Consider the following 14881-nt stretch of genomic DNA (forward strand, 5'->3'; position numbering starts at 1 on the left):
TACTGTCATAAATATTGAAGCAACTTTTATGGGTGGAAACTAGTAAAAGGTGGCCTAAAGTCCACTCTGCTGCCTATGTAGTCTCCTTTGTGCTTGGAGCAGGGTTTCTTTAGAAACCAGCACACTCCTGTCCTTTCATAAGCCCCAGACACTGCGCTGTTGTTAGAGCCGTGCCTTTCGTGCCACACCAAAGCTAATTTCTAAAAGGGCTGTTTGTGTAGGATACGTGCAAAGTAAATTTCCATCACCTTGGCTTTCCTTTTTCTGCTTTCAGAAGAGCTTGTTTATAAGAAGCCTTATTCCCTAGTATACAACATGTCAATTTTTTCCACTTGGTTGAGTCAGTAATTAAATCAGTTTCATCATAACAGATGTGAGTTTAGCTTTTTTCAAAGATGTTTGATCACATGAAACAGTGGAAACTAAGTGCATTACACTGTCAGCATCAAATATTTTTATAAGAGAGGGAGGAGAGAGAGAGAAAGTGAGGGGGCAGAGATTGTGAGCTGGGGAGGCGGCAGAGGGTGAGGGAGCCTGATGTGGGACTTGATATCATGACCTGAGCTGAAATCAAAAGTCGGACACTTAACCAACTGAGCCATGAGGTGCCCCCAACATCAAATATTTTTAGTGATCTGCATCAACTCTATACAGTATCTACCTATAACATATTCATTCATTCATTCATTCATTCATTCATTCGAGTTTCATTAGTGGATAAGCCAGAAATAAGGCTTTTCTGGCAGATGGAAGAGTATGTGTAAGCTGCACTGTCTAATAGAGTAGCAATTAGCCACAGGTGACTATTTAAGATGAAATTTAAACTAATTAAAATGAAATCAAAATAAAAATTCAGTTCCTTAGTCTCACTAGCCACACTTCAAGTGCTCAATAGCCATCCATGGCTGGTGACTGCTCTTTTAGAGAGTACACATATAGACCATTTCCATCATTACAGGAAGTCCAATTAGCACTGAGAGGAGAGAGAGAATATTCAAATCACCTGACTGAACCATTTAAAAACAATTTTGAATAAACTATATATGCTTGTGAGCCCAAAGCATGGTCCAAAGAATGTTAGTTTTTTTTAAAGATATGTGAGGTTAATTCTTCTAAATATCTATATTATAATACAGAATATTGAGAAATAAATTAGTGTTTTATTGACACACCGTCCTCAAAATTCTCCTTTTTTTTTTTTTTTAAAGTTGTTATTTATTTATTCATGAAAGACAGAGAGAGGCAGAGACACAGGCAGAGGGAGAAACAGGCTCTTTGCGGGGAGCCTGATGTGGGACTCAATCCCAGTACCCCAGGATCACTACCTGAGCCAAAGACAGATGCTCAACCACTGAGTCACCCAGGTGTTCCTCTTTAAAAGCCTCCTTATGAAGAACTATATGTCACTTCACTGACACATTGTTAGCCTTCCCATTCATTTGGTCTGTGGTTCAGTGTGTTTAATGCTACGAGGAACCTGACAGTAGCTTGAGAGGTTGAGAAGTTTTTGTCTTTCAAGGTGGCTTGTTTGTAAAATTGCTGAGCTGTGCCTAAAGGCAAGGAGAATCTTAATTTTTCATTGCAAATGTGCCTCTATCCAGTAATGACTTTGACCCTGAAGCCCCAAAAAGAAAATCAAGGGTCACCCAGGGTGAATGAAGACCATACATGTCCTTTCTGTTTAAGGCTGTATGTTTGTTTACTTAACCTCTCATCTTCTGTCTTGGCATGCTTTTCAAACCGAGGATCTACATCACCTGTTCTCTTGTTCTTTCTCCTACCCCTCCAGAATCCTGAAGCTAGACAAAGGTAAAGTCCATGAGTGACAACTACCCACTTCTTCTCTCACTGAATGCAGAAATGATTTGGAAAGAAGCACAGTAGTCTTAATGGCGATGAAATCCTTAGTTTCTGACAAGGAGCTGCCGTCTCTTTGGACATAGTTAAGTTCAAGCACATGAATTCCCCTGGACAATATTATACTCATCACAGCCTCTGTCACATATGGTCGTATAGGTTGTGCACTGCACAGGGGAGAGACACGTCTGAGGAAGTGTTACATTACAGATACCATAGATTTGGTACTTATAACAGTGATAAAAACAAATTTTCAGAAGATGGCAGTAAAGTATCTTGCTCTAAGAAATATCAATACATTATGACAATTTTCTGCAGATGGAAATATAAGTGTCTCGAGGAAGAAGTGCTGTTTAAAAACGCATAGAGGCATGAATTTGATGATCACTTGCACAAATTTGATGATCACTTAGTCCTGCATAAAATCAAATCTCTGTTATTAGTGAAAGTGAAACCGTGCAGTTTAATAGGTAAAGAAAAGGAAAAAGAATTACCAATGATATATATTGAAATTCTAGCTTCCAAAATGCTCAACTTTTGTTAAAATAGTGATATCATTATACTATATGAGATATATAGTATAGATAATATAGTGTAAGTCAAGCTGCCCTAGGCCTCATGGGAGTGTGGGTACAAATGTAATTGGTGTAAACAGAGAGGAATATCTTTCTGTTTCCTCAAACGTCTCCCCAGTGTATACAAACTGTCTTCTATCTTTGGTTCCCCCAAAAGAAAATATATCAAAACTATGATGTTAAGGATGAAAAGGTGGCACAGAAAAAAAATTCCTGATTCAGTTTGTGACATGTTTAAATCATTTTGTTGTCTTTCAGACCTGCAGTCTTTCTGGTACCTGAGTGAATGATCATGAAAACCCTATTTCTTACCTTAACCCAGTCTTATCATGGTAATATTTCATTATGTTTCATTCACCTTGGAACTTATCCTCCTTTCTTTTTTTTCTGCCTCTCTCTACTTTCTTCTTCTTAAGCAAGAAAAATATAGGCAAGGAATGGATGATGAGAAAACATTTTGTAAAGGGAAAGGGCTATATCAATGTGTGGGTTACTTGTGATAAGGGCATGAAATTAAGGTGTGTCGACAGGGGCCAGGAAGAGATGCAGGCAACAATCTGTGTGCACATTCGTTTTATGAAGTAGTTTGCTATGATATTGCAATGCTTTTGAATGTTCCTGGAAGGTATTCCCGACTTTTTTTGGTAAAGATTTTATTCATTTCCTCATGAGAGATACAGAGAGAGGCAGAGAAGCAGGCTCCCTGCAGGGAGCCCAATGTGGGACTCCATCCCAGGACCCCGGGATCACGACCTGAGCCAAAGGCAGACACTCAACTACTGAGCCACCCAGGTGCCCCTATTCCTGAGTTTTCACATTTCAAACCCGAAATTCAAATTTCAAGTCTTTTGAGAAACTGTGTTTAAGCTTAAAATTCATGGTATTTTAACTGGAAAGAAAAGTTCTGATCCAAGAATTGCAGGCCAAGTGGATTTCACCACCTTCATGAGCCTCTGGAAGTCTCAGAGCGCTCCCGTGTGACAGAGTGAGGCTAGAATCTGCTGCCCATGTTTTGCAAGGAGGTTCTGGGGAGGGGGCAGCCGGGGGAATGTGTGGAGGAGCTGTCCAGCCAGTGGGAGCCAAACAACTACCCAGCACTTGCGTGTGGGCCTGACACATTTTTAAATAATCACACTGAGAGGGAACCATCACTGTGCCCATTTTACTGCTGAAGAAACTGAGTTTTGAGCAATTAATGAACTTGTCCAATCCTACAACTGGTAATAGAAGGATTTGCCATTGAAACCCTGGCAGTCTGGCTCCAGGGAGGGCCCCCATTTTCAACCACCGTAAGACTGCCTCTCTGATACTGACACATATACTATTACCCATGTTGTGTGGAAATAAACTTCCAAGCCCAGAAGGGAGCTGCTTCAAGAGGGAGCTATGTCAGCAAACTGAAACTTGGATGACTTGTGTCCCTGTAAGTGCTTGGCTTGAGCAGAAACGCAGTCTCTTCATTCAGCCAATCCCCAAATGCCACACCAGCTCTGGGCCTTCTCACCCCAAAAGGGTGGACTTCGCTACCCAGGCCAATCTGGTACTTTCTATTTGCATTTTCTTCCTTCTTTATCCTTTAAAAGCTTCTTGTCTTCCGCCCCACTTTGCAGTTCTCTGAAAGGAGACTGTTCACTCAATGAAATGTCAAATAAAGTTTGTATCACCTAAATTGTCTCCCGTAAACATTGTTTAACAGAGGTAAGATGTTAAATGGGGGACGACAGCCAGTACTTTAAGATGGCCAGTGTTAGATGTCAAAACAAATTGCTGGACCAAAGTGCATTTTTTCCAAATTGGGTTGGTGAGCATGTTTTAGAAATTGCAAACTCTTTACCAGCATCGGGGTCAAGGGTGGACAGTTGGGATAGAAAGGAGATGTGTGCAGAGATCTGGGGGGAGCTGTTGCCACACTCTCTCCACCCTCAAGGAGGCTGGGCAGTGCTCAGGCCTTCACCTCACACCTGGACACCGAGGCATAGACAGACTCCTCAGAGAACTGAGGTTAGGGAGATAGGGGACTGGCATTTGCTGCTCGGGGAATCTAGAGAACAGAATAACTGGAGGGTAGGACATGGGTTGATGGAGATTGGTGTTACACTGAGAGAAAACTCAGACTTTGTTTTTCACGGACACAGAGGCAGCCCCCATGGGAGAGGGTAAGTAGTCGGAGCCCTCTGGCTTCTAGTCAAAGCCCTTTGACTCCAAATCAAGAGGACTATCTAGAAGCCACTAAGAGGGCCAAGGTGACCTCCCCACTCTCCGACCCTGGAGGGAAAAGTGAGGGTGGCTGGTGAGTGGCAGCAGAGGCCAATGGGAAAGAACGAACCGGGACCGGCTGGTTCACCTTCTGTAACTGGTCCCAGCTGGCGAAGGGGATATTTAGCTACCTAATTAAGACCACTGTCGTTGCAACTGAACTTGCCCTTTAGCTTGAATTCCCTGAAGATGGCCAGAAAAGTCAGGGCCTGATTGAGCTTTCTTTAATTAAGGACCAAGGAAAACACTCCTTCCGGTGAGCAAGCTTGCAGGGGGAGAGGAACAGAAAAAGTCAGGCTTTGATTCAGTCCCAGGAGCTATTCTTGCTCAATGGACCTCATACGTGCTGCACAGAGTTCTTTATATTACCTGAAGCAGTTAATGTCTATGTTAATTTTCTTAAATAAAAGTGTTTATTACAAAAAAGAAACATTTTCAAAACTTCATGTTTCTTTTTTTTAAAAAATATTTTATTTACTTATGAGAGAGAGAGAGAGGCAGAGACACAGGCAGAGGGAGAAGCAGGCTCCATGCAGGGAGCTTGGTGGGGGACTCCATGCCTGGGCCCCTGGACCCCACCCCGAGCCAAAAGGCAGATGCTCCACGGCTGAGCCACCCAGGCATCCTGCTTCACATTTCTTTTACAATAACATAGCCTTGTACAAATCTTATCCAACGTAAACAGTTTTTCTCAATCGTCATTCTAATGACATGGTATACTAAAATGGTAAAATATTTTGCTAATATGACCTATTTTTTGTGCCTACCACTTCTATAGTGGCTGCATCACTTCTAAAAGACTGTTCTCCAAAACCAGCTTCATTCTCCATGTTGGAGCAGGGTCTTGAAAGATGAATTTTCATTATTATTTTTTAAAGATTTTATTTTTAAGTAATCTCTACATCCAACATGGACCTCAGGCCTACAACCCTGAAATTAAGAGCCATGTACTCGAGACACTGAGTACTCGGACCTCCCTGCAGCGAGCCTGCTTCTCCCTCTGCCTATGTCTCTGCCTTTCTCTGTGTGTCTCTCATGAATAAATATAAATATTTTTTAAAAAGTCGTGTGCTCTACTGACTAAGCCAGTCAGATGCCCTTATTTTTCATCATTTTGAACTGTATTTCTTCTCAACATCTGTTGAAATACAACTTTCTTTGCGCTTTCTCTGTATCCCACCTTTTCATTCCATATTCTGCTTTGAGGTTTATTGGTTTGTTTTTGCATCCTATGGTGGGAAGAGGATAAAACCAATCTAATGCTTTCCATTGAAAGTGGAGTCATGTCCTATAAGGTGTAGCATCACATCAAACTAAAAAAAAAGAAAAGAAAATGGGGAGAATGCTGTGTTTTGGAAATAAGCTGAAGAACACTTTCAGTAGTGTAAAGAGTATACCTATTAAGTGCTGAGTAAGGAAAACTGGTACATAGTCCTCAACCTGAAGAAGTTTACAATTTAGTAAAAGACTAAACATTAAGCATTTCTTAACACAGTGGATTGTACAATAAAAACCAGAGTGAATGAATGTCTAAGTGTACCATGTAGTAAACAGTAAGCTTGGGAGCTCAGAGAAAGGAGCAACTTTCCATCATGGGGTGAAGTGGTCATTGCTTCAGAAGGAAGTGGGTTTTGACTATGTAAAAGAAAAACTTTTGGATAATTTGGATAATTTTTTGGGGGGGGATCTATATCTGTCTTGTTCACCCCTGTATCCATTGTCTAGAACTGAGCTAATACAGTAGCCACCAGCTACATGTGGCTACTTAATGTAACTTAGAATAAATTAAAATTAAATAAATATTGATTTCCTCAGCCACTCTAGCCTGTGTCAGTAGTCATGCATGACTAGTGACTACCATATCAGACAGAGCATATTTAGAACCTGTCTACCCTGCAGAAAGTTCTCCTGCACAGTGCTGATTCAGATTAGTGACTGGCATGTAGAAGTGCTCAATAAATATTTAGTGAAAGAAGTTAAATCAATGAAAGTTGATGAACTTGTCTCTTAGAGCCTCCTGTTTTCTCATCTTACAGATGAAGAAAATAACAATTAAAAAATTGTGAGGTTCAAATGAGATAATGAGGTGAAATTACTTCATGCACTAGAATGACACTAATATGAATTATTGTAATTCAAGCTTCCTGGAATAGTGGGTACAAATGGGATTACATAACTAGGAAGGACTCAAATTTCACTGGCATCTGCCCTTGCCTACCTAATACATGTGAGTTCTCTCACGTGGCCCTTCCTGATGTCTATCCCTTGAGGGTGGGAGAGCCCTCACTGGCCACTCCTGCCAGTGAGGAGCTTGACAATGTTAATAATGGAAACACGAATCTGTCTCCAGGAGTATTCAGATTCACAATTAAAGAAAAATCTACAGGTCAGACAACAACAATGGCAAGTTTGTGAGCTAGATTCAACCAACATTGAGGTGTATATGATCCCCTAGAAGCCTGCAGGGACCCAAAGAAATGCTTGCTTATCCAGTCTTCATAGTCTTGCATCTTCCACGCCAACTGGAAGGCATGTTCCTTTCCCCAAGACCTCTCAGTCTCAAGCTTTCCAATGAACACCAAAGCTCAGCTCTGCCCCACAGAGCAGTCCTTATAAACACAGTCCTGCTCTGCCTGCAGCTTCTATTGCCAAGATTTGGCCAGATGGGTGGGTGGGTGGGGGGTGACATGTAAAAAAGATGATCACCAGGTTGAGTCTTTCATGCCCCCACTCCTGCTTCAGGGGCCCTCTCACAAACCTCCTTGCTGTCCCCTTTTACCTGTATAAATTATTCATGGAAGTAGATGTTTACAGGCTGCAGAGTCCAGAGCAGTTAATCAGACAAGCTGGGCCAATTGGCATCCGTATCAGTTCATCTGACCAGGGCCTCCACTGCTTTGGTTGTGCAGTGGTGTTTCTAGTCCCTTGGCCAAAGCCCCTATCCCCCTTACAACTTCTTGGAGGATAAAGTAGTTAGCTGTTAACTTGTTTCTTTGGATTCTCGTCTTGGGCTTGGATTCTTGGACTTAGCTTCATTGACAGGTGCTCTGGTTGTATGAACTTAGTGATGCTGAGCTGCGTCTACCTTGTCTTGGCTGTCCTGAAGTGGGAAGGCAGCCTAGACCCCGGTTCAAGGTCTTGTACACCTTGTACTTGTGTGTACCCCACATTGTGTACAGGTCTTGACAATATGACTTGGCCCTTTCTGCCCAGCTGTGCCTCCTTTAGGCTGGAGGACCAGGACTGAAAGTGGGCACTTCTTTCTTCTTCAAGCACTTTACAATTCAGGTTTGTGGCTGTCTTTAGCTCAGAGGCAATTCTAAGGATTTGAGGCTTTATTTCCAGGAAGTATCCTAGTTCTCCCCATTGATAGGAGTTTGGGGGTTGTTTTAGGAACAGAAAAGATGATTCAAGAGTTCATTTTTTATTTCTTACTCAGACTTCTTAGACTTTGAGAGTCAGTTTGCTTTTCTTTTAAAAAACACATCAAAATTCAACAATCACTTTTAAGGGTCTTTTGAATTTACTAAGTTACTTAAATAGTTTCACACCATTTTAAAACTGCATTTATAAATTTACTGTATTTCTTTTTTGGATATTTCAACTGTCTGACTTCATAAAAATTCCCCAAATGCTAAATAATTCTTGTAAGTTTAATAAATAAAACTTACAAATGATACCAAGTAATTCCAGTTTTCTCAGATGTTCTGAAGCCATGCAAAAAATCAGGAAGATTTTATCTTAAAAATTATCTAAATTAATTTCTTGATACATTTTTAATAACAGTTGCAAGGCTGTTCCTGGGACTGAATTTCTCAAACACTAAATATTACCATGGATGCACAGATCCTTTCTTAATACAAGGTAATAAATATTGTGGTCTTTATTCTGAACCTTTATATACTTAATGCCTAAAAAGAGGTATTTTAATATGATATTTGCATATACTGTGAAATGATTACAATATGACTAACATCACTATACAAACATACAGAATGTTTCTTTTGTGTAATGAGAACATTTGAATTTACTCAGTAACTTTCATATAGGCAACATAATATTATTAAGTATAGTTGACAGGCTGTATACTTTATCCCCCTGACTTATTTATTTTATAACTGGATATATGTACCCTTCACACATTTTGCCTGCTGCCAAGCCCCCACCTCTGGGAACCACCAATCCCTTCTGTAAAAATATGAACTGCTTCACAAGTTTTCATGCCATCCATGGGCAGGGGCCAAGCTAATCTTCTCTATATCATTTCAATTCTTAGCATATGTGCTGCTAAAATGAAGACTTAATAATCCAATTCTTAAAGGTAAACTGAGGTCACTTAAGAGCAGAGCAGTTGACCAGATATCCCAAGTTAATCTTATCATTGATAATTACTTTGTAGGCTGAGTCTGATTTCCCCAAGATGCCATCCCAATGATATCTGAAAGCTTTCTTGCCTCTGAGCACATCTGTCCCGGGCCAACCTGGTACCCTTCCTACTCCAAACATAACCATTTCTCCAAGCAGTCCTGGTTCCTTGTAGTGAAGAACGTAGAGATCAAGGCTGGGACATCAAGCAAGGTTTCAGGCCAGATTGTGATATTGGGTGGTATTGATCTTAGAAATTCAGAGAACTTTCCAAGTTGGAAAACACTTTAATTCAGTTATTCACTCTCTCTCTCTCCATCTATCTATCCATTCATCCATTTATCTAATTAATACCATTCCCTCTAAATTCTTTGTTTCTATGATTATACCTTATTTTGTCTTATGGTTAAATCTTCATATATATTTGATTTCATGTCAACATACATATTTAATTTATCCAAACAAAAAAGTAAAAATAAGAATATGATATTGGTATGAAAAATAAAACCACTAAATGAAATTCAAGATTTTTCTTTTTTTTTTGCAGTTCTTTTTTTTTTCTTAGAATATATCCCAGTGAGTATGGTCTCTAGAGTCACTTGTAATTCCTATTTTGTATGGTTACATAAGAACCAATTTCAGTTTGAAATGTTGATGTTTAAACAGCTACAAGTTCTTAAAAGCTAGCAACTTTTAACTTCTTGTCATTTCTTGGTGGTAATACTGAGCTAGTTAGTAAAGAAGTATAAAAATTAATCCTAACTGACTTTATGAAATGAGTGGAAAACACAAGGAATTCAGCCTCTGAAGTCTGTTCCAAGTTCAGTATAACCATCATCTGGCCAATTTTCTTTTCTTACCTTTTTTTTTTTTTTTTTCTTCAACTGGCCAATTTTCAATGGATGAATACTGGCTAGATGTGCAAGATTTTTAATAAGGAAATTTTGGCTGTGCAGACCCATTCTGCCTAATAGCATTTAGTTTCTAGTAATATAATATTACTAGCTACATGTTTTCATGTGCTTAATTCTATTTTAACTTTATCAAGTTTTCTCAGTACTTTTATCTAGTACTTGTATCTCATACTGCATAAATTCAACTTCCAAAGACTGATCAGAATTTTAGAAATATATAATTGAGGTACATCAAGATCAATTTTCATTAAGTTAATTAAAAGAAAGGAGAATATATCAGATATTATTCATTTAAACTTTAGCTAGGACATTCATGTGAAAACCTCTCTCTAAATGCATATGGATTTCAGACTACCTGGATTCCATTAGAATCAATTTATAATCACCAGCTTTTAACATTTAGAGAACTCCAAAGTCTAGTTTGGAAACAAGAAACCACATTAGATATTGCAATGGAGAATTAGTTCAATAGTTCTTAGAGGACTGAAAAGCAAGTTAATTTAAATTCCCCTGATGATTAATGATGTTTAGCATCTTTTCATTGCTTATTAACTTTATATATGTCTTCTTTGTTGAACTGTCTCTTCAAATCTTTTGCCCACTTTTTAATTGGGTTGTTTATATTTATTTATTTATTCATTTATTTATTTCATTTAAAGTGAAATACAAACTCTTCATGACAAGTTCCCAGATGAGTTGGTCCCTGCCTGGATCTCTGATACTATTTTTACCTCTTTGCCCACGGTGCTATGGTTATGTTGGCCTTCTGTTTATTTCTCACACCTGGCAAGCTCACTGCTGATCTTTATGTTACCAAATATTTCTTATCAATTAGTCTGCAGCTAAACAATCATATTCTCAGAGAAGACTTCTATTCAAATTAAAACAGCACCTCTACTACAGCCTCCTACTGGGTAGTCACTATCCTTTTACCTCTTTCTAGTTACTCAACAGAGACTACCAAGTTCTGAAATTATCTGATCCATTTGCTTATTTCTTGCTGACTTTCAAATATACAGTCCATGAGAGCAGCATATTGTTGGTCTAATCCTTCTCACCTGGCAAAGTGACTGGCATAGGGTGGGACTACAACACAAGTATTGATTGGCTTAAGAATGAAGTCAAACTTTCACTATTTGCAGACAACATCATGCTCTATGTAGAAAGCCCAAAAGACTCTACCAAAAAAGAAAATTGCTAAATCTAATATATGAAGTCAGCAAAGTTGCACAATATAAAAATCAATATACAGAAATCTGTTGTATTTCTATACACCAATAACAAAACAGCAGAAAAAGAAATCAAGGAATTGATCCCATTTGCAATTGCACCAAAAACAGTAAGATGTCTAGGAATAAACCTCACCAAAGTGGTGAAAGACCTGTACTCTGGGTCCAAGTCCCTGCTCCACTGGGTATACTTGGACCCAGGCTCGAGCTTGTAAATAACCCTCGTGTGATTGCAAAAAAAAAAAAAAAAAAAAAAAAAAAAAAAAAAAAAGACTTGTACTCTGAAAACTATCAAATGCTGATGAAAGAAACTGAAGAGGATACAAAGAAATGGAAAGATATTCCATACTCATAAATTGGAAGAACGAATATCATTAAAATGTCTATACTACCCAAAGCAATGTACACATTTAATATAATCCCTATCAAAATATCAACAACATTTTTTACAGAACGAGAACAAATAATCCCCAAAATTGTATGGAAACACAAAAGAATTTGAATAGCCAAAGCAATCCTGCAAAAAAGAAAAACAAAACTGGAGGCATCATGATTCTGGATTTCAAGCTGTATTACAAAGCTGTGGTCATCAAGACAGTATGTTACCAGCTTGAAAACAGACACATAGATCAGTGGAGCAGAATAGAAAGCCCAGAAATGGACCCACAACTCTATGGTCAAAGCAGGAAAGAATATCCAATGGGAAGAAAGACTGTCTCTTCAACAAATGGTGTTGGGAAAACTGGACAGCAACATGCAGAAGAAAGAAACTGGACCATTTTCTTACACTATACACAAAGATAAATTCAAAATGGATGAAAGACCTAAATGTGAGACAGGAGACCATCAAAATTCTAGAGAAGAACACAGGCAGTCACGTCTTTGACCTTGGCTATAGCAAAGGTCAAATGTCTCCCAAAGCAAGGGAAACAAAAGCAAAAATGAACTATTGGGACTTCATCAAGATAAAAAACTTCTGCACAGTGGAGGAAACAAGACATCCAGATGGCTAACAGACACATGAAAAGATGCTCAACATTACTCATCATCAGGGAAATACAGATCAAAACTATAATGAGACACCATCACACACCTGTCAGAATGGCTAAAATTAACAGCACAGGAAAAAACAGATGTTGGGGAGGATGTGGAGAAAGAGGAACCCTCTTACACTATTGGTGGGAATGCACATGGTGCAGCCACTCTAAACAGTAGAGAGATTCCTCAAAAAGTTAAAAATAGAACTACCCTACAATTCAGCTGTTGTACTACTAGGTATTTACCCAAAGGATACAAAAATGCAGATTTTTGTAGGGATATGTGCACCCCAATGTTTACAGCAGCATTCTCAACAGTAGCCAAACTATGGAGAGAGACCAAATGTCCCTTGACTGATGAATGGATAAAGAAGATGTGATACATACATACAATGGAATATTTCTCAGCCATCAGAAAGAATGAAATCTTGCCATCTGCAGTGACGTTGATGGAGTTAGAGTGTATTATGCTTAATGAAACAAGTCAGTCAGAGAAAGACAAATACCATATGATTTCACTCATATGTGGAATTTAAGAAACAAAACAAAACAGAGCAAATGGGAGTGGGGGAAAGAAAAGAGAGAGAGAGTGGAAAACAAACCATAAGAGACTCTTAACTCTAGGGAACATAGAGACTCTAAAACTCTGTGTGTTGATGGAGGGAGGAAGATGGAGGATGGGCTAGAGGGATGATGACTATTAAGGAGGGCACTAGTGATGAGCACAGGGTGTTACATGTGAGTGATGAATCACTGAATTCTACTCCTGAAACCAATATTGCACTGTATGTTAACTAGAATTTAAATAAAAATTTGAAAAAAAAATCTCTTGGTCATTTAAAAAATTGTGATAACTTACACAACATAAAACTGTCACTGTTGGGATCCCTGGGTGGCTCGGTGGTTTGGCGCCTGCCTTTGGCCCAGGGCGCGATCCTGGAGTCCCAGGATCGAGTCCTGTGTCGGGCTCCTGGCATGGAGCCTGCTTCTCCCTTTGCCTGTGTCTCTGCCTCTCTCTTTATGTCTAATAAATAAAAAATCTAATTCTTAAAAAAAAAAAACTGTCACTGTTTTAGAAAATTAAATTTAAAAACTTTAAAAAATTGTTGAGCTTGAGATCTCTTTATATATTTTGTAAACAAGGACTGCAATAGATACCTAATTTGAAAATATTCCCCCCAGCTTGTGGCTTTTCATTTTCTTGATACTGTCTTGAAGTAGTACTATAAATTTTTAATTTTGATGAAGTCTGATTTACCAACTTTTTCTTTGCCTGTTAAACTTTTTGTGGCATATCTAAGAAATGTCTGCCTAACTCAAGGTCACAAAGTTTTATCCTATGTTTTCTTTAAGAAATTATGTGGTTTTAGGTTTTACATGGATGCATTGGATGTTAGTGTTTTATGGTTATATATGGTATGGGGCTATTATTATCATTACTTATGCATACCCAATTGTTCCAGTACCATAAGTTGAAAAGACTCTCCTTTGCCATTGAATTCCCTTTATACATTTGTTGAAAATCAGTAGATTATGTTTATCTATGGACTCAGGAATCACAATTCAAGACTCCCTCTTGTCTGATATCTGAGGCCATTTTTTCCTCTATTTTTCTATTTTGGTGGTGGCAGTGGGGTGAGTGGGTGGGTGGAGGGTGGGTCTTCTGTTTAAGGCAGGAGCTGAAGTCTGGCTTCTGTTACTCCATCTTGGCCAGAAGCAGAAGCTCTCTGTACCATAATCTTTAAAACTATTTCTTATCGATAGATATTCATCATGTTTTCAATGTTTATTTTAACATTATATTAAGATTCTATATGATGTTTTAACATTTTTCTCTTCTATTTTATAAACCATTTTGTCTAACTTCATGTCCACTTATATTTCTATAAAACAGATCTCTAGGACTGGAATTGCAAAGCCAAAGTGCATACTTTAAAAATTTTGATATGTCAAGAACTGTGAGGGGTCTGAGATTTTTATCTTATTACAAAGTAATGAGTTAGCTTGCCACAGTTTTGTGGAAGCTGACAGAAGACAGGATATTCCTGGATTAAAGATAAAAGACCCTGCTACTCACAGCAAAAGCAATAGCCAGCGTGTCAGCATATTTGCACCAGTTTTTGGAGCCCCAATTTCCACAGGGTTACATGGAGGGCCAGATGACCCCAGCATTTGCAAGGGGCCAACGGACCAGTAAGTGTTCAGCATAGAGCTGACACTGTTGTGAGCAGCAAACAAATCAGTCCCCTTTCACTCCAGGAGTGAGCAGTTACAGGGTACTCTGCAGGAGCCTTGATCTATTTAGCTGCCTGTGTGCATAGCTACAGAAGGTACTTAGCTTCAGGAGATGGATAAACCTTGCAGTCTGCTATATTCAGCAAGAAAGTGCAGGAACCTAGGGGCTCATGGCTGACTGCTCTCCCAAAAGCATTTTTCTCCTTTATAAGCCTGCCTTCAATTGTATATTAAAGGGTTGTCTGTCTGAAACATTTCGTTACCAACATGAATATTTTATCAATCTTTGTCATTTTAGCAAATTTGATGGGTGAAAGATGAGTTTCACCATCTGTTTTGTTACTTTTCATTTATCTTAAGTGAGTTGAGCACCTTGTTTCAGATGTTTATTGAAACTTTGTGAAATTGTTCTT

At 38.8% G+C, this 14881-nt stretch overlaps 1 long non-coding RNA gene and 1 other non-coding gene across 6 annotated transcripts in view; one reads left to right on the forward strand and one right to left on the reverse strand.

Moving 5' to 3' along the window:
• The window catches only part of LOC140615842 (uncharacterized), a 37119-nt gene that overhangs the window by 21709 nt on the left and 529 nt on the right, over nt 1-14881 (forward strand). Inside the window, exons 3-4 of one of the 5 annotated variants that reach the window (XR_012016342.1) lie at nt 1790-1942; nt 2691-2764. This is a non-coding gene — a long non-coding RNA (uncharacterized lncRNA). Of the gene's footprint in view, nt 1-1789; nt 2654-2690; nt 5036-14881 lie in introns of those variants that run through there. The other 4 variants (XR_012016343.1, XR_012016341.1, XR_012016340.1 and 1 more) reach the window with 4 other exon arrangements.
• On the reverse strand, nt 8881-8988 carry LOC140616678 (U6 spliceosomal RNA). Its single transcript, XR_012017082.1, has one exon. It is a non-coding gene; the product is annotated as a U6 spliceosomal RNA (small nuclear RNA).

Source organism: Canis lupus, chromosome 24 (assembly GCF_048164855.1).
Source record: "Canis lupus baileyi chromosome 24, mCanLup2.hap1, whole genome shotgun sequence".
In the NCBI taxonomy this organism is placed as follows: Eukaryota; Metazoa; Chordata; class Mammalia; order Carnivora; family Canidae; genus Canis; species Canis lupus.